Raw genomic sequence first — 19,259 nt, forward strand, 5'->3', positions numbered from 1 at the left:
ATGGAGCCACACCACAAACAATTATTGGAAAAAGGTAGAAATATTATTATTTTTACACAGGTTCACTAGATGAGGTAGGATTATTACACAGGTGCTGTAAGAATGGTAGTGGATTTTGTAGGAAAATGTATTTTAAAGAGAAGCTCTACAGGGGTAGGTTACCTAGGTGGGCAAAAGTTGTATGGCTCATTGTTTATTGGTGTACATGTGACTCTGTGTCAGTGGCAATGGTTAACAGGAATAACAAGAGTATATTATTAATGGCATGGAATGTCAGGGGCCTGGAGGATAAGGTCAAAAGAAATGCAATGTTTAAATATTTTGATAAAATGAAACCCCAGGTAATATGCTTGCAGGAAACACACATGCGGCCCGACTCTGTCCACCTGTTGAATTTGCGTAAATATCCAATGCAATATCACTCTACACACACCTCCTATTCTAGGGGGGTAAGTGTGATGGTTTCTGTTAATGTTACTTTTGAATGTATTCAACAGCAGGTGGAGAGAGAGAGAGAGAGAGAGAGACTTGTAAAGCGCAACACATGCAAACTGAATTGCCTCTGGGCGCTGTATCCATTTCATGGGTAAGGAACCCCTTGACCTCAGAAGAGATGGGTTTTTTTTTTTTCCATTTTTTTCTTTTATTTGAGAATCCTTGTAAATTACAGAAATGCCATTAAAGGACACAAAAAAAAAAAAAAAACACACAATTTGAAAATATTGGCACACCACTATCAGATCTCCTGGGACAACAACAGCTTCATTAGTCAACCATGATGGAGCCAAGAGCAACAAGGAACCCCCCATAGGTGTGATGTTTAGAGACACAATGGATGGGTGCAGCATGTCCGGCTCCAGTCACATGGGCGCCAAGACCTCTACAGCATGAATGAGGCGTTCAGAGTGGACTGAGTGAGTGAGTGTGAGTGAGTGAGAAACTTATATAGCGCAAACAAATGCGAACTTAATCGCCTCAAGGCGCTGGCTTCCAGAGTTGTACAGGTCTTTCAGAAGAGGTGGGTCTTCAGTTTTTTCCTAAAAACCCGATGGTTTTCCTCCAAGCGGATGGTCATGGGTAGAGCATTCCAGAGCCGTGGTCCTTGGACCGAAAATCTACGTTCTCCCTTAGATTTGGGGATTTGGAGAAGGTTTTGGTTGGTTGATCGGAGCACGCGCTGGGTGACGTAGGGTTTTATTTTCTCACTTAAATATTGAGGAGCTTTACCCTGTGTACATTTGTGGGTGAGGCAGAGTGTCTTGAATGTCACCCGGTCCTGTACGGGCAGCCAGTGGAGGGACCTCAAGGCTGGGGAGATTGGTTCCCATGGCTTTTTACCCGTTACCAGTCTGGCTGCTGTGTTCTGGACGACTTGTAGACGTGTAATCTGGTATTTCGGTAGTCCTAAGTAGAGGGAATTTGCGTAGTCGAGTCGTGAGTTGATGATTGTTCCAACCACTACTGGTTGGAGCCGTGTGTCAGTGTTTCATCAGATCCGGCAACCCGCCAGAGCCAGCAACGGAAGCGACACCCCACCACCCCCAACCCGCCACACCCAGCACCCCACTGCAAGGAAACTCAGAGAAGGGGGAAAGCAGACATCTTTCCACACTTAACAGTATATCGAGTCTATAAAGCGAAATACAGCGCTTAGAACTCCGTCCGACCGGTCAGATGCCGAACCTCAAAAAGCAGCGAACTTGTCAGATATGCAAACCTGAGATGGAGACGGCTCGCCGCCACTTGTAAAATTCAACATCATAACAGTCAGACGGAGCTCCAAGCACTGGACCCCACCACACAAACTCACTCCACTGTTAAATATACAGTGTAAAATGCAAAACCCCGGTGGGTGTAACAAGATGTCTGCTTTCTGCCTCCCAGAGCATCCCCACAACGGAGCAGTATGGGGCGCAGCAAGATGGCGGCGACGGGACGCCACCCCCGCCACCAACCCAGACGGGCCGCCCAATCTGACGAAACACGGGCAGCCTGCGACTGAATGGAGATGCAGTAACAATACAGACAGCTGGACGTCTGAGCTCAGACAGTCAGAGTCAGTGGCCCCAGAAGGAAGAGGGATGTGCCTCCAGCAGGGACATCATGTGCTTTATTTGCAGGCAAGTGCCACATAAAGGGTTAATTTGCAATGCAGGGAATTGGACTAAAACCAAATCGGGGTTCACTCTCTTTAAAGAGACAGAACTGGGGGGGGGGGTAGATAATGGAAGTTGAGTCATTTAGCCATTAACAGGTGTTCCCAGCTTTCGGAAGGGTCGGCCCACAGCAGAGTCCGGCCTTTCTGCAAGAAGGGGATTATTCTGGCACCGGAATGAGACCCCAGAGTCAGAGGAAGACCAAGGAGACACTTAACAGTGCGGAGAAGAGATGGGTTTTAATCTTTCTCCTGAAGGCCAAGTGGTCCGACTCCACTGATGGTGGTTGGTAGTGCATTCCACAGGCGGGGTCCTTGGACTGCAAATCTTCCATCCCCTTTGGACTTGTATCTGGCTTTGGGTACCTGGAGGAGGTTTTGATTGGTGGATCGCAGAATGCGATTGGGGTTATGGGCTTTTATTTCTTTTGCATAGATATTGGGGGGCGTTGCCTTGAATACACTTATGTATTAGACAGAGTGCCTTGAAAGTGATTCTGTCTTTTACTGGCAACCAATGAAGGAATCTCAGTGAAGGTGAGATTGATTCCCATGGTTTTTTCCCAGTCACTAGTCGAGCGGCCGTATTTTGAACGACTTGCAGACGAGTGATTTGGTATTTGGTGAGTCCTAGATAGAGGGCATTTGCGTAGTTGAGTCTGGAATTGATGATTGTTCCCACCACGACTGCAATGTCCTCTTTCGGGATAAAGGGCGTGAGTCTGCGTAGTAGGCGCAGCAGATGGTGGGATCCGCTGACTACTGACCCTATTTGTGCATCCATTGTCATGTAGGTATCGAAAATGACTCTGAGACTTTTGACTTTGGTGCTAGGGGTGATAGTTTTACCCAGAATGGGTGGGGGAGTCCATGTTGACGCAGGGTGATTTTTCCGGTTAGCGTGAAACAGGAGAAGTTCTGTTTTCGAACCATTGAGTTTAAGATAACTGTTTGTCATCCAGTTATCTATTAGAGTGAGGCATTTCTCTAGTCCAAGAGAATGATCCTTTTTGTTGCAGATGCGGAAATACAGTTGTGTGTCGTCTGCATAGGAGTGGTAAAGTAACTTCTGGTTACTAATGATTTCAAAGAGAGGGCAAAGATAGATATTAAACAATACGGGCGAAACAACTTTCTCCATTACCTTGGAGAAGACATTTAGAGCTGTTATGGGCCTCCGGTTGTTTGGGTCTTTGGGGTCGAGGGTAGTTTTTTTTAGAATTGGTTTTATTGTACCTTGTTTCAGCAAGGTGGGCACCATGCCCTCCTTGAATGATTGGTTTATGAGCTGCGTGATAGCTGGTGCCAGTATAGGGTAGAGAGGGTAGATATGTTTTTTTGCTCTGTAAAATGAATGGCTTAATGTGTATCATTGCTTCAATATATGTCCCCCCATGTTTACAGCAGCACCACTTAGAAATCTAGCGCAATTTATGGCTTTATCCCCGGATGTACCTGGTCCATCCAGACCAGTCTGGTTTTATACCCAATCGCTCTACGGCGGATAATATTAGGCGATTATATATGAATATACAGGTGCCAGTGGACAATCCGGGAGGTGGGGCCATTCTGTCACTGGATGCCGCAAAGGCGTTTGATAGTGTGCAATGGCCCTACCTCCTAGAGATCCTGGCAATATTTGGAATGGGGAGTAGGTTCATAGAATGGGTGAGGAGTTTAGAGTAAAGGTGCTTTACTCTAAACCCAGAGCCAGACTCCGTATTAATAATAAACTCTTGCCTGTATTTTATTTATACAGAGGCACCTGGCAGGGGTGTCCATTGTCCCAATTGCTGTTTGCCCTAGCGGTCGAGCCTCTAGCCATCCTGATCCATACCGCCACAGAGGTGGTGGGGTTTCGTAGGGGCCAGAGGGAAGACAAAATATCGTTGTACGTAGATGACGCGCTTATCTATCTAGGTGACTCGGCCGCCTCATTGCGGGCAGTGATGGGGATAATAGGGGACTTCGGAAGCTTTTCGGGGTTTGTCATCAACTGGTCTAAATCAACGTTGATGCCTATAGACAAGTTAGGGGAACCCCTTCCAGCTGGAGCAGAACAGATCAGTATAACTAACAGTTTTAAGTATCTGGGAGTGGTGGTATCCCCAGACCCGGCCGAGTGTTGAACCTGGGCCCTCTATTGGATGGACAGAAGGAGAAATGCTATAGCTGGTGTAAGCTCCCATTGTCAGTGGTAGGACAGGCAAATTTAATAAAAATGGTATGGGCGCCACAGCTTCTATACATCTTTCACAACTCACCCATATGGATCACAAACAAATGGTTTAAACAAATTGACACATTAATGAGGGATCTAATCTGGAAAAAGAAGGTAGCCAGGATAAGTTTAGCTACCCTTCAGTATAGAAAAGACAGAGGAGGTCTGGCAGTCCCTCACCCTAAAATGTATTTTCTGGCTTCTCAGCTTCAGCAGTTGGCAGGATGGGGGTGGGAAATGAGTGAGGACCCCATATGTAAGTTATATATGTTCCCACATTAGAGGCAGCATCACATCTGGAAATGGATCTGCCTAGTATACCATATTCTGCTCTGATATGTACTCTCCTTAAAAGGGTATGGGGGGAGACCCGGAAAGCTCTGGGGGTAACCGTTTTTTTTTTTGCACAACTGTATGAGGGGGAGGTATTAAAAACATACGAACAGCTGTGTCAGGAATTCCAATTAAGCTCAAGGGGGTTTTATCAATACCTCCAAATCTGACATGCTTTGCAAGCACAACAAAAAAACACAATCATTAGCAATAGTGTCACCACCCCTGATAGAGGAAGTCCTTGGAACGGATGACCGGAGAGGACTAATATCAAAAATCTATATGGGACTGCTATCGACAGTGCAGGATCATGCCTCTTTGAGATGCCGTAGTAAATGAGTAGAAGATATAGGGGATATAGATCAGAACCAGTGGGACAGAGCTTTAGAATCCATTCCGGTAGTATCGGTATTCTGCATCACATAGATTATCACAATTATTTATTATGCATAGGGCATATAGAACACCATTACAGATGTATAGGTGGGAAGGAAGAGACTCCCCCCAATGCCCAAAGTGTAAAGTACATCAGGGGGATTTTATACTTCTAATATGGAGATGTCCAAAACTACATCGGTATTGGGAAGAAGTCTCCCAGTGTATAATTAGACTGGCTCAGGTACCACTCCCTTTAGATCCTTTGGTGTATTTACTTGGTGCTATAGACATTTAGCTAGGTTCAGGTAGATGGGCGCATCTTTGTGCCGGCGTAACGCAACGTATATGTGCTACGCCGGCATAAGTCAGAGAGCAAAGTAGATGATTCACAAAGCACTTGCTCTCCAATTTGCACCGGCCGAACCTAAATTTGAAGGCGTAAGCCGGTGTAAGTGTAAGTGGGTGTGAACTTATGCAAATGATTGTCTGAGCGTGGTGCAGTGGATTACGCCCGGCCTATCTTCAACGGAGCATGCGCAGTGATGTTGAAGTATGATCGCTTCCTTGTGCGCATGCTCACAACTAGGCCGGCCGAACTTCCCGTTGTACGCCGGCCTACCGGCCTACTCCGAGCGCATAAATACGCCCAGACATGTGTCTGTCCGACACAAAATTACATCCTGATTTTCCCCCCCTGAGCAAGGTAATTTTGCTGTTCGTTTGGTATTGCTTCTTTTGCTGTACGATGGCTGCTCCCGTCAGCAAGAGGAAGAAGAACTTTTCTCCACAGGAGAGGGCAATAGTTATTGCTGGTATGGAGCAGTATGATCGCTTCCTCCATGGTGCGGAGAGTCGGGATACCACCCACGCCAGGAAGCAAGAAATCCTGGACACAATAACCACTCAAGTTAGTGCCCTTGGCAATGCCACCCGCAGCGCCATGGACATTAACAAAAAAATAAATGACCTGCGGCTCCGTGTGCGGGAGAAGCTTGCGACTATTCGCAAGCACCAGAGTGACACGGGGGGTGGACCACCCTGCAACATTGCACTGACCCCGGATGAGGAGAAGGTCGCCTGGTGCATGCAGAGGGAGCATTTGGAGGGAGTTGAGGGGTTTGATTCCCGGGATGATGCCTCGAGGACAGGTAAGTGTTTTATATCCCCTACTTGGTGTGTAGCATGTGAGGGGGTGGAAGGGAACATGTGACAAGTGTGTGGGTCCCCCAATGTGTGACTGCTTTGTGTCATCCACAGATGTGCAGGAGGGAGCGGGCCCATCTGGTGGCGGTGGCCGTCCCACCACATCTTCCCCGGAGCAGCCTCAGGAAGACCCCCAAGATGCTGCGGTGATGGGGAGTGTCCACACTTCTCCTCTCGAGGAGGTGGTGGAGGAGTCGGTGGACCTTGGGCATATGTTTTATGGCTGGGCCCTCTCATACCTCCACCCCCATCAGGGGAAGCCCCTCTGTGTCTCCCACCAGCAGGGGAACCACCTCAAGGGGCTCCCCATACACCCGCTCCCTGGAGTCTTCTGCCCCGAGAAAGGCGACGCGGAAGATGAGGGGTGTACCTATTAGTGTCCAGGACCAAATAGACCTGGACCAGAGCCAGCAGACCCGGCATATGGGGGAGATAGCCGGGCACCTGCAGCAGATGGCTCATAACACTGGCCAAATCCATGAGGCAGTGCTGGATGGCAGCTGTAACAGCTCTGCAGTGGCCACCTGTGTGGTGGACCTGCAGGCCACCACTGTCATCCTGGTGGACAAGGTAAATAGCCTTATTGAGGCTGTAAACGCCAACACGGCTGCCATCCAGGAGGAGGGGAGACAGCGGCAACGCACTCATCGGCATAACATGACCCGGCAGCTGTGGATGCAGGCCCAGACCAATGGATTTCTGAGGTGGACTGCGGTGGCCTTGGAGGGCAGGCAACCATCACCTGCCAGGAGTGGCCCACCCGGGGATGAGCCACCTCCAGATGTCCCACCCCCCCACCCCAGGCTCCCCCCAGGCAGCTGAGAAGCCAGAGAGGTGCCAGCAGGCGCAGCCGCCATCAGGCAAAATAACTGCCTTTTTTTCCCGGACTTTTATTTATATGCTCAGGTGATGAGTTTTTTTATTTTTATCTGCTCAGGTCATGAGTTTTTTTTTTTTTGGAAAGCACACAGTGAGGAGTGCTGCTACAGTGTGACTGGTGTGTGAATGTGGGGGGGTGACACTCCTGCCAGTAAGGGGTGTCACCCTCAGTCGTTGGGGAGAAGTTATCCCTACGACCCATGTAAATGGTGTATGAATGTACAGCAACATAATTGGGGCCTTGGCGCGGCGTTGCTGCTCCCAAGTCCTGATTGGTGGACTTGGGCTAATCCAATGTGATGTGGATGTGGGGTGTGTGCTAGGGACCACAGTGGTGTGCATGCGTGCATTCTCCTTGTGCCATGATGAATGTGTGTGTTTAACGTGCAAACATGTCTTCTGTGAGGCGTCTTCTGACTGCTGCTCCCTCAGCAGACGGGGTAGCCTCGGTTAGGGGGGGGGATTGTGTGGTTCGGGGGTCAGGTCATCACGTAGGTCAATCTCCAGGCCCTTTCTCATGGCGTAGTTGTGCAGAATGCAACATGCACCAATGATCTGGCACACAAAGTTTGGGGAATACAACAGGGTCCCCCCGGACTTATCCAGGCATCGGAAACGGGACTTCAGGAGGCCAAATGTGCGTTCCACCACTCCACGGGTACGTATGTGTGCAGCATTGTAGTTTTGCTCTCCTGTGGTTTGGGGAGTCCGGTATGGAGTCATGAGATGGGGTCCAAGTGCATATGCCGAGTCACCTTGAAGGGAAAAGACAGAAGGATGTTAGTTGTGCATGTGCCCCTCGTGATGTCTGCATCATGGGGGCGGATAGTCATGCCTGACACCCATGTCACTCACCAACCAGCCAGCTGTCCCCATACACGTTCTGTTCAAAATCTGTTGGGATGGTGCTTTGACGGTATATGTAGCTGTCGTGGCTGGACCCTGGGTGTTTGGCACGGATGTGCCATATGAGGCATTGGGCATCGGCTATCACCGATATATATATATATATATATATATACATTGATGGAATGCCAATGCTTCCGATTGCGGTATATGTGCTCTGTGTCACGGGGGGCTGTAGTGCCACATGTGTGCAATCAATGGCCCCCACGGTGCGTGGGAATCCGGCAATTCTGTAGAAATCCTCCATTTCCTTCTGCTGCAGATGCTCCTGGGTGTGTCTGATGAAGTGGTGGGACATGCGTTTGAGGATTGCGGGGACAACCTGGTGCACGCATCTGCTCATGGTGGATTGTGACATCCCAGCCATGACTCCACTTGTACGTTGAAAAGATCCACTTGCAAGAAAATGCAGTGTTGCCAGTACCTTGACCAGTGGCTGCACTGCATGTGCATGGTGTGTCTTGCTGGTGATGCCATCATGCAGGGTTCTGGCTAATTCCAGGATGGCTTCAGGGCTGAATCTGAAGATGCACCTCGGAAGCACCCATGCCAAAGATGCTCCTCTCCCGTGCCCTCCTACGAGTCGGTGGACCCATTAGTAGTGCTAGGAGCGCGCCTGCCCCTGGCATGTTGGCACACAGATGTGTTGTCCTGCAAGTGTGGGTGCTCAGCTTGCTCAGCTCGTCCGTAACGCTGCTGCTGAAGCTGCTCTCCAGCTGACCTGTGCCCGTTTGGTGCAAAGTTATTCAACCTTTTTGATGGAATAACTTTAGGCCTGATGTACGACTTGCGCGCACCGGGCGTAGCCTGCGTCGGGTGCACTTGCATGCGTGAATCGGCGTATCTCCCTCATTTGAATAGGAAATCAATGTGAGCGCAAGATGCGTCGAGCGTAAATATGCGCCCACGATACGCCGGTGCAGAAAAGTTACGTTGGTCGGAGGAAGCCTATTTTCAGGCGTATCTTGTTCTGTGGGTACGGAACATAAATGCGCCGGCGCATATTTACACCTACGCCGCGTATCTGTAGTTTCTGAATCCACCTAATTGAGTTGTTTTCAAAAGGAATGTATCTCATGATAACCAGATTGTTGTACCTGGCGAGAAAACTTTTTGCACGACATTGGATGGCACCTGGGGTACCCACAGGGAGTCAGTGGATCCAATACGTAAACTCCCTACTTCTAATGCCGCGTACACACGGTCGTTTTTTGTGATGAAATAAAGTTTTTTTATCATGAAACAAAACAACGTTTTTCAAACTTCATTTTAAAAAACGACGTTGCCTACACACCATCGTTTTTTCAAAATGTTCTAGCAAAGCACGGTTACGTTCAGCACGTACGACGGCACTCTGTTTCATTCAAGCTCGCGTCATAACTTGCTTCTGAGCATGCGCGGATTTAAAAACGTCGTTTTTCCCACACACTATCATTTAAAATGACACAAAAAACGACGTTTTGAAAAACGACATAAAAAATTGAAGCATGTTCGGATTTATTTTTTGTCGTTTTTCAAAAGACATAAAACAACGTTTTCCCCACACACGGTCATTTTTAAATGACGTTTTTAAAAATGTCGTTTTTTTTCATCACAAAAAACGACCGTGTGTACGCGACATAAGAGAAAGATTGTCAAATAGTTGCAGGGTGGAAACGAGCACATTTGAACTTATATGGCAACCATGGCTGGAGTATGCCAGTCTCGCATTACCACAACTGGTATTGGACAGACTCCGGAGATAGGGAGCCTAGTGGGGTACAGAGGGGGGAAGGTGGAAAGGAGTAAAAAAGTATAATACAAAGGAGAAAACGCACACGCACTAGACACTAGAGAAGTCTGGGAGCAGAAGGAAAATTAAAGTTAGATACAATAGGGTACAAATACGGGGGCCTCCTATCTTTCTTCCTCATCAGCCACCACTACTGGTGGCCTACTCTTTGTTCTGATGTAAAAGACTACGTTAAGGCTTGTCATGTCTGTGCCCAGTCTAAGTCCTCCACACAAGCTCTTGTTGGTCTTCTCATGACTTTGCCCATTCCTAAGGAGCCTATGTCTCCCATTGCCATGGACTTCATCACCAATCTTCCACCTTCTGAGAAGAGTATGGACATTTGGGTAGTAATTGATCGATTCTCCAAGATGGCCCATTTTGTTCCTCTTCCTGGTCTCCCTTCTGCTCCTGCCTTGGTTCCCATTTTTGTTTGAGAGATTTTCCACCTTCATGGAGTCCCTTTCCATGTTGTTTTGGACAGGGGTGTTCAGTTTACTTCTTGCTTTTGAAGAGCCTTTTGCAAATCCCTCAACATTACCTTGGATTTTACCTCTTCTTACCATCCTCAAATCAATGGTCAGACAGAGAGGGTTAATCTGGAGTTAGAGGTTTTTCTTTGTACCTTGGTCTCAGCTCATCACCATGATTGGGCATCACTACTCCCATGGGCAGAGTTCTCTCACAATAATCATGTCAACGTCAATTCTCAGAAGTAGAAATGAGCTTTGTGTTCGATTCGAACGGATGTTCGACTCGAACATTGTCTGTTCGCACGTTCGACGAATTTCGAACAAAACGGGTCGTTCGCGCCAAATTCGAGTGACGCGCAACGGCCCATAATTCACTGCGTCATTGCGCGCTGATGATTGGTCAAGCATGTACCATGACCTTGCATGCTTGGCCAATCACAGAGTGCAAAAAACGAAGAACCATAATTGGCCAAAGCCAGGGTGGCTTTGGCCAATTATGGCTCAGGGGGTTTAGTACACGCCCCACACTATATAAGGCCGCCTGCAAGGTGGCCGCGTGTAGTGTGTTGCGGCATTGTTAAAGAAAATAAGTCAGTCAGTCAGTTAGAGAGAGAGAGATAGAGACACAGTGGCCCAGATTCACGTAGATCGGCGTATCTTTGTGCGGGGGTAACGTATACTATTTACGTTACACCTCCGCAACTTTTACAGGCAAGTGCCGTATTCTCAAATGAAAGTTGCGGCGGCGTAGCGTAAATAGGCCGGCGTAAGCCCGCCTAATTCAAATGTGGTAGATGTGAGCGTGTGTTATGTTAATTTTATGTGACCCCACGTAAATGACGCTTTTTACGAATGGCGCATGCGCCGTCCGTGAAAGTATCCCAGTGCGCATGCTCCAAATTAAACCGCAAGAAGCCAATGCTTTCGACGTGAACGTAAATGACGCCCAGCCCTATTCGCGAACGAATTACGCAAACGGCGTAACATTTTCAAAATTCAAAGCGGGAACGACGTCCATACTTAACATTGGTACGCCGCATGTACGCCTCCATATAGCAGGGGTAACTTTACGCCAGGAAAAGCCTAACGTAAACGGCGTATCTGTACTGCGTCGGCCAGGCGTACGTTTGCAAATTCGCGTATCTAGCTGATTTACATATTTCTAGGCGTAAATCAGCGTACACGCCCCTAGCGGCCAGCGTAAATATGCAGTTAAGATCCGACAGCGTAAGAGACTTACGCCGGTCGGATCTAATACAAATCTATGCGTAACTGATTCTAGGAATCAGGCGCATAGATACGACGGCTCAGACTCAGAGATACGACGGCGTATCTGGAGATACGCTGTCGTATCTCCTTTGAGAATCTGGGCCAGTGTCTTTTCTACCAGATAGATAGAGTAGGCAGGCTAGTCAGTTTAGTTAAATTTACAGTGTGTAGAGGATATATATACATCCTAGGCATTGTACATATATTTATACACTGTATAGCTTAGCTAGATCAGCTATTCCTATTTGTTAGGCAGTAGATTGTGCTAGCTGCAGTGCTATAACGTGTTGTATTGCCTGTATGCTGTTTAGTTTACACCTAAACATAGTACTCAGTGTTAGTGGACGTGTGCTATTTAATTGCACATAAACGCAGTTGCTGTTACTGCACGTTTGCTATTTAATTGCACATAAACGCAGTTGCTGTTACTGCACGTGTGCTATTTATTTGCACATAAACGCAGTTGCTGTTACTGCACGTGTGCTGTTTTTTTGCCCATAAACGCAGTCGCTCTTACTGCATGTGTGCTGTTTTTTTGCCCATAAACGCAGTCGCTCTTACTGCACGTTTGCTGTTTTTTGCCCATAAATGCAGTCGCTCTTGCTGCACGTTTGCTGTTTTTTTGCCCATAAACGCATTAGCTGTTACTGCACGTGGGCTATTTAATTGCACATAAACACAGTTGCTGTTACTGCACGTGGGCTATTTAATTGCACATAAACGCAGTTGCTCTTACTGCACGTGTGCTGTTTTTTGGATGCAATTATTTGCATGTGGCTCTTTGCTGAGCTCCAATTACATTATCAAAGTATATAGGGCCAAAGGGTCTTGTCAGGGTCGATCCTCCCTATAGGCTCACTATGCAAGCCGCTTAGGGCCCCCGCAAAGCTGTGAAGGGCCCCCCAAATTACTAGAGGCCCCGCCTGGTGAGAAGTCATTTTCGCCCCCTCACCCCGCTTCTAAACTCGCTGGCTGAGTTATTTCCGACAGCAGAAGAACACCCCCTTCCCCTGCTTCTCAACTTTCTTTAATGTGACATGTCACTGTCGTTAGCGCCCCCCGCTTCTCATTTTTAATGTGCCATGTCATTTTACTTAGGGCCCCAGGGAGGTCAGGATCGGCACTGGGTCTTGTAATGACCTGGGGGAAGTGGTGGCGGGGAAACTCATGCTATTTTTTTCAATGATTTTTATCTATATTACAGGGACCAAACATTACATTAAAGCCGCAAGCAGTATTAAATTACTTTTTTCTGAGAGTAATCTCATGTTGTGCAGAGACATTTCTAAACACGTGCCACTACTATAGACACCCAGCAGGTACGATATTTAAAGGAATTTGGGATTTTTTTTTCACTTTAAGCATCATTAAAATCGCTGCTCCAGAAAAAAACTACAGTTTTTAAAACTTTTTTTTCCATTGATACATGTTCCCTGGGGCAAGACCCGGGTTCTCAAAGACGTTTTCCAACAATAACTTCAATATTGGTCTTTAAAATGAGCACTTTTGAATTCTAACGTTCGAGTCCCATAGACTTCAATGGGGTTCTAAATGTAAGCGCGAACGATTGGTCCGTTCGAAAGTTCTGGTGCGAACCGAACGTGGGTATGTTCGGCTCATCCCTATTCAAAGACACCCTTTTTCACTGTTTATGGTAGACATCCTCAGCTCCCTCTTCTTATGACCTGTTCTTCTGACATCCCAGCTTTGGCTACCGTTCAGGAATCATTTAATTCCATGTGGATTGACGTTCATGATGCCCTTCAGACAGCTGCCAACAAATTCAAGGGTTTTGGTTACCGTTGCAGGCGTAAGCCGCCTCCTCCACAGCCAGGAGACACAGTCTGGCTTTCCACCAGAAACATCAGACTCTGGGTTCCTTCTCTGAAATTTGCCCTGAGATTCATTGGTCCTTACAATATCATTTCAAAGCTGAATCTTGTTTGTTTTAAACTCCAGATCCCTAAAAGCCTCAGGATCTCATACTCCTTTCATGTATCCCTTCTGAAACCTTTAGGGCCAAATCCTCAGCCAGGCGGCGTAACTTAACTTTTTCCATTTAAGTTACACCGCCGCAAATTTCCCAAGTTAGTGCCCGATCCACAAAGCACTTACCTGGGAATTTGCAGCGGTGTAACTTAAATTCCGCCGGCGCAAGGTGTTCCTCTTCTCCATGTTGGCTGGTGCAGATGATGCAAAGAATAATCAGACATATATGGATGGCTGTAGTTTACTTGGATTCATTTGTATTGAAGAGACATACAGCAGAGAGCATGGTGCTCATGTTAGCACACGAGATATAGAAGAACAACAACCATAGATAACAGGAAAATGCAGTAACAGATAGTTAACACAAAGAACATTATGATAGAGTATCTGTGTATAGTGACATCTAGTGGACATACTCCAAATACACAGGGAAATAAACCAAGCAATGTATAACATAGCATGAAACAATGTTCAGTCTCCAACACCCCTTCTCATTGTGAAGTGCTTAATTAGACAAACCGATTCTTCTTGTTAGATCCATATGTCTCTTTGCAGGCAAAGGCTTAGTAAGGATGTCTGCTAACATTTCCTCAGTGGGACAGTATCGTAGATCCATCTGTCCTTGCTCTTGTAAGTCTCTTAAGAAGTGATATCTCACGTCTATGTGTTTGGTTCTCGGGTTTATCCGCTCTGTCTGTGCGAGTGCTATACATCCTTGATTGTCCTCATAGATTGGCGTGGACTCTTTCTGGTTCTGATCTAGATCTTCCAGCAATTGTCTCAACCAGATTACCTCTTGCCCTGCTTGTGATGCGGCCACGTATTCTGCTTCGGTGGAGGACAGTGTCACTGTGGACTGTTTTCTGGTGGTCCAGCTGATCAGGCCGTCTTTAAATAGAAACAGATGTCCACTGGTGGATTTCCGATCACTGGGGTCACCTGCCCAGTCTGCATCCACATATCCAGTCAGACCACTCTTCCCTGTTGATGAAAATTTCAGTTTAAAGTCTATTGTTCCCTTCAAATAGCGTATGATCCTTTTTGCTGCGTTCCAGTCCATCTGGGTTGGCTGGGATACTTTTCTGCATAAGAATCCCACTGCTGTAGCTATGTCAGGCCTTGCCACTGTAGCAATGTATAGTAACTTCCCCATTGCCCTTCTGAATTGTGAGTCATTTTGCAAGGGGTTAATTGAGTTGTTTAATTCTTTAAGATAATTTGTCTCCATAGGCGAGTTGACTGGTTTGGCATCATTGAGCCCAAAAGTTTCAATTACTTCCTGTATTTTGTGACTCTGGTTAATAAGAAAACTACCATCTTCTTCTCTTTCTATCTGCATGCCTAGGAAGTGTTTGACATCACCCAGATCTTTTGTTTCAAAGTCCATGTTTAAGACCTCCAGCAGTCTGGAACAATCCCCTTCTTGCTCATAACATACTAACAGATCATCTACATAAATGAGTACAAAGATCCACCTACCATTTCGTTTCTTGGTGTATAGGCAGGGATCGGCCTTGCTCCTCTGAAAGGATTCTCTCAAAAGCGCCTCATTAATCTTCATGTTCCATGCTCTGGCTGCTTGCTTGAGCCCGTAGATCCCCTTCTTAAGTTTACACACCTGTTCTGGCTTTTGTGGGTCTACAAAGCCCTCTGGTTGCTCCATGTAGATGTCTTCTGTTAAGTCACTGTGTAGGAAAGCGGTTTTTACATCAAAGTGCTTTACTAGCATTTGTTTTGTAGTTGCAACTGTGAGTAGAGCTCTGATTGTGGTATGTTTGACGACTGGGGCAAATGTCTCATCGTAGTCTTCTCCATATTTTTGGGAGTATCCTTTGGCTACGAGTCTCGCTTTATATCTCTCAACTGTGCCATCAGTGTTGTACTTGACCTTGAAAGTCCATTTACACCCAATTGCCCTCTTTTTGGCCGGCAGTTGCGTTAGTACCCAAGCCTGCGTGTCCTGTAGTGAGATGATTTCTTCCTCAGCTGCCTTTATCCATCTCTTGGCTTCCCTCTCTGGGAGTTGTGTTATGTCTTTCCAACAAGTGGGTTCTCTTACGCAGGATGTTTCTACTTTGTACGAGAGTCTGTTGGGGGGTTTACCTCTGTTTTCCCTCATTGAGCGTCTTGGTTCAGCGTCATTAGCTGGTTCAGTTTGTTCCAGTCTTTTCTGTGACACAGTATCACTTTCGGGGGTTCGTTCCATAGGAAAGAACCTGCTCAGCGTTATTTGGTTCTTCTGCTCTTGGCATGGCTGGCTCCGTTACTTCATTTCTCGGGTCCTCGATAAATGTTACGCTGCTGCTGATTGTCACTTTATTGGTCTTCGGGTCTATGATTCTGTATCCTTTGGTGTTGTCGGCATAACCAACAAAAACACCTTCAATTGCTCGATTCTGGAGCTTGCTGCGCTTTTCTCCCGGAATGTAAGCAAAAGCTTTGCTTCCAAATACCTTGAGGTGTCCTATGCTTGGTTTTCGACTGTGCCATAGCTCGTATGGAGTTTTGGTTGTTGCCTTGGAGTGTAATCTGTTTTGTAAGTAGGTGGCCGTTTGTGCTGCTTCTCCCCAATATTTTTCAGGGAGTCCAGAATCAGTCAACATGCATCTGATCATTTCAGTCAGGGATCTGTTTTTCCTCTCTGCTACCCCGTTCTGCTCTGGAGTATATGGGACAGTCTTTTGATGTTCTATTCCTAGTTCCCTGAGTGTATTCTCAACTTGAAACCCGGTGTACTCCCCACCATTATCACTTCTGAGTACTAATGGTTTTCTGTGAAATTTATTGCTTACTTTGGTAACATAGTCCTTCAGCTTGTCGAATACTTCTGACTTATTTTTCATTAGGTATGTCACTGTAAACCTTGAGTAGTCGTCTATAAAAGTTAATATGTATTTATTTCCTCCTGGGGTGGTTGTTCTCATAGGCCCGCATACATCTGTGTGTATTAGGTCGATCGGTCTTGTTGCTCTGCTTTCACTTGCCTTTGGTGGGGTTACTCTGGTGGCTTTGGCCTTGATGCAGCATTCACACCTTAGCGTGTTTGGGCAGCCTGTTAACTTGAAGCCTTTCGTTAAATCCCGTCTGGCCAGCTCCTGTATGCTGTCAGGGTGCCTGTGGCCCAGACGTCTGTGCCATAAATGAATACAGTTCTTGTGTTTATGTGTGCAGAGCTTTGTTTCTTGCTCAACAACATCAAGTTCATAAAGGTGCTTGCCCGCTTTAGCTGTTGCTATCACTCTTTCCCCATCTTGGATAGTGCATTGGTCACCTTTAAACGTTGTGGTTAGTCCTTTGCTTGCCAGTCGCCTGACTGATATAAGGCCGCCATTGAGTCCGGGAACATACAATACATCCGTCATTGGTATTTTTAACACTTGTCCATCCTCATTTTTACAAGTGACTATTCCATGTCCTGTTCCTTCAGCAGTTGTGCAACTCCCGTCTGCAAGATATATGGCTTCTTTCTTGTCTGGATTGAGCTCTACAAAGAATTCTCTGTCGTTAGTCATGTGACTTGTTGCTCCAGAATCTATATACCATTTATGGTTGGTGACGGCATCTGTCACTTTAAAAGTTCCGTGCCACGCTGCTTGGTCGTTGTTTTTCATCATGGTTATGAGTGCCTGATTGGGATCTTTTTCCCTCTGCTCATTCCTCCACAATGGACAGTCACGCTTGAAATGCCCGGCCCTGTTACACCGGAAACATAGTTTGGCCTTCCAGTTTGGCATCTTAGTGTCTGTTGCTTTAAGTGCTGCTCCTGTATCGCTCTCTTGCCTGTGAGAAGTTTGCTCCTTTCTGCGCTTGTATTTATCTGAAAGTCGAGATTTCACTAACTGTAATGTGAGTTCTGCTTCAGATCTTGTCTCTAATGCATTAATCAGAGGGTTGTATGACTCTGGCAGGCTGCATAAAAGTATTGCTGTCACATGGTTATCTTTGATCTCCTCTCCGAGGTCCCTGAGTTGTGCAACAATCTCCAGCACGCTTCTTATATGTTCTTGCATATCCCCTTCTGGAGTCATTTTTGACTGGTATAGCTTCCTTAGTAAATATAACTTGTTGTTTAAGCTAGAGCTCTCATGTAATCTACGGAGTGCATTCCACATACCTTTGGCAGTATCTTCCCCTTTTATGTGGATAAGCTGTTCATCTTCTACCAGTAGGGCTATTGTGGCTCTTGCCTGTCTGTTTTTCTTATCCCACTCCTGGTTGTCTACATCCGGCCTGTCTGTGGTGAGGACATCCCATGTGTCATCTTTGCTCAGCAACATCTCCATCTTGAACTTCCACATCTGGTAGTTGTCACTATTTAGCTTAGTGATCCCCAGTTTAAGATCCCCGCTGCTAGCCATGATTAATGTACCTTGCTCGTATTCCAAGCGCCTGGATACCTCAGAGCAGATTTCCTCCGCAGCTTGATCAAAGATGGTGTGCAGATGAAGACTAGGCCTCTGTTCCGGCTGTCTGATGATTCACGTTGTCTGGGCCCATAACCTTTGTTGGCTGGTGCAGATGATGCAAAGAATAATCAGACATATATGGATGGCTGTAGTTTACTTGGATTCATTTGTATTGAAGAGACATACAGCAGAGAGCATGGTGCTCATGTTAGCACACGAGATATAGAAGAACAACAACCATAGATAACAGGAAAATGCAGTAACAGATAGTTAACACAAAGAACATTATGATAGAGTATCTGTGTATAGTGACATCTAGTGAACATACTCCAAATACACAGGGAAATAAACCAAGCAATGTATAACATAGCATGAAACAATGTTCAGTCTCCAACACTCCAGGGGGCTATTACCATTTAAATGAGGCGCGCTCCCGCGCCTGCCGTACTGCGCATGCTCGTGACATAATTTTCCCGACGTGCATAGCGCGAAATTACGTTACGTCGGGCTTTGTGGATTGCGACGGGACAATAAAGTTGCGTCGGGTAAAAAAAAAGATACGGCGCCAAAAAAGATATTTGAAATTTAAAAAAAATCGCGTCGCGAGCAAGAAAGGTCTGTTTTTACAAGGTGTAAACAGTTTACACCTTGTAAAAGCAGCCCTAATTTTGCGTTTGCAAAATATAACTTACGGAGAAAAAACGAAGCTGAAAAGCTTCGTGGATCTCCGTAAGTCCTAATTTGCATACCCGAGGCGGCATTTCGACGCAAAATGCCCCCAGCGGCGGATGCGGTACTGCATCCTAAGATCCGTCTATACTTGTCTGCTAGTTGTCTTGACCTTTGGCTTATCTCCTGACTATCCCTTGTTGTCCTGGGCTGCTGTTTCCTCTCTATCCTCCTGTAGCCTACCATAAGTGTGAGCTGGGAGACCCTGGGGGCCGTGACCTGGAGCCAGTTGCAGCACAGTCCATCCTCACCTGTCTGGTGAACACCTGCTGGCTCTTAGACTCCTCACCCTTGGGAACCTTTTGCTCTAGCTCCCAGTTGGATCCGTGTTGATTCTCCAGGGGACCTGCTTTCCTGAACTACCCAGAGTTCCATCTGCATCAGTCAGCCATAGGGTCCACTACTTTAGCGGTGCACTCTGAGTCCTGACCCCAATGGTGTGCATCTGTCACCTGGCCTCAGGTGATCTGGCAATCATGTTGTATATTTTCTTATTGGCACCTTAAAAATCCCAGCTTTTTTGAGCATTCATCCTGTTCTTGAGTAG

General features: G+C 46.7%; 1 protein-coding gene and 1 non-coding gene across 2 annotated transcripts in view; both read right to left on the bottom strand.

Annotated features, from left to right (window-relative positions):
* Positions 1–19,259, bottom strand: part of CAPN9 (calpain 9) — a 1,050,568-nt gene that overhangs the window by 584,751 nt on the left and 446,558 nt on the right. The window lies entirely within an intron of this gene.
* Positions 2,253–2,381, bottom strand: LOC120938438. The gene has a single exon (XR_005749055.1). It is a non-coding gene; the product is annotated as a small nucleolar RNA SNORA35 (small nucleolar RNA).

This window comes from Rana temporaria, chromosome 4 (assembly GCF_905171775.1).
Source record: "Rana temporaria chromosome 4, aRanTem1.1, whole genome shotgun sequence".
In the NCBI taxonomy this organism is placed as follows: Eukaryota; Metazoa; Chordata; class Amphibia; order Anura; family Ranidae; genus Rana; species Rana temporaria.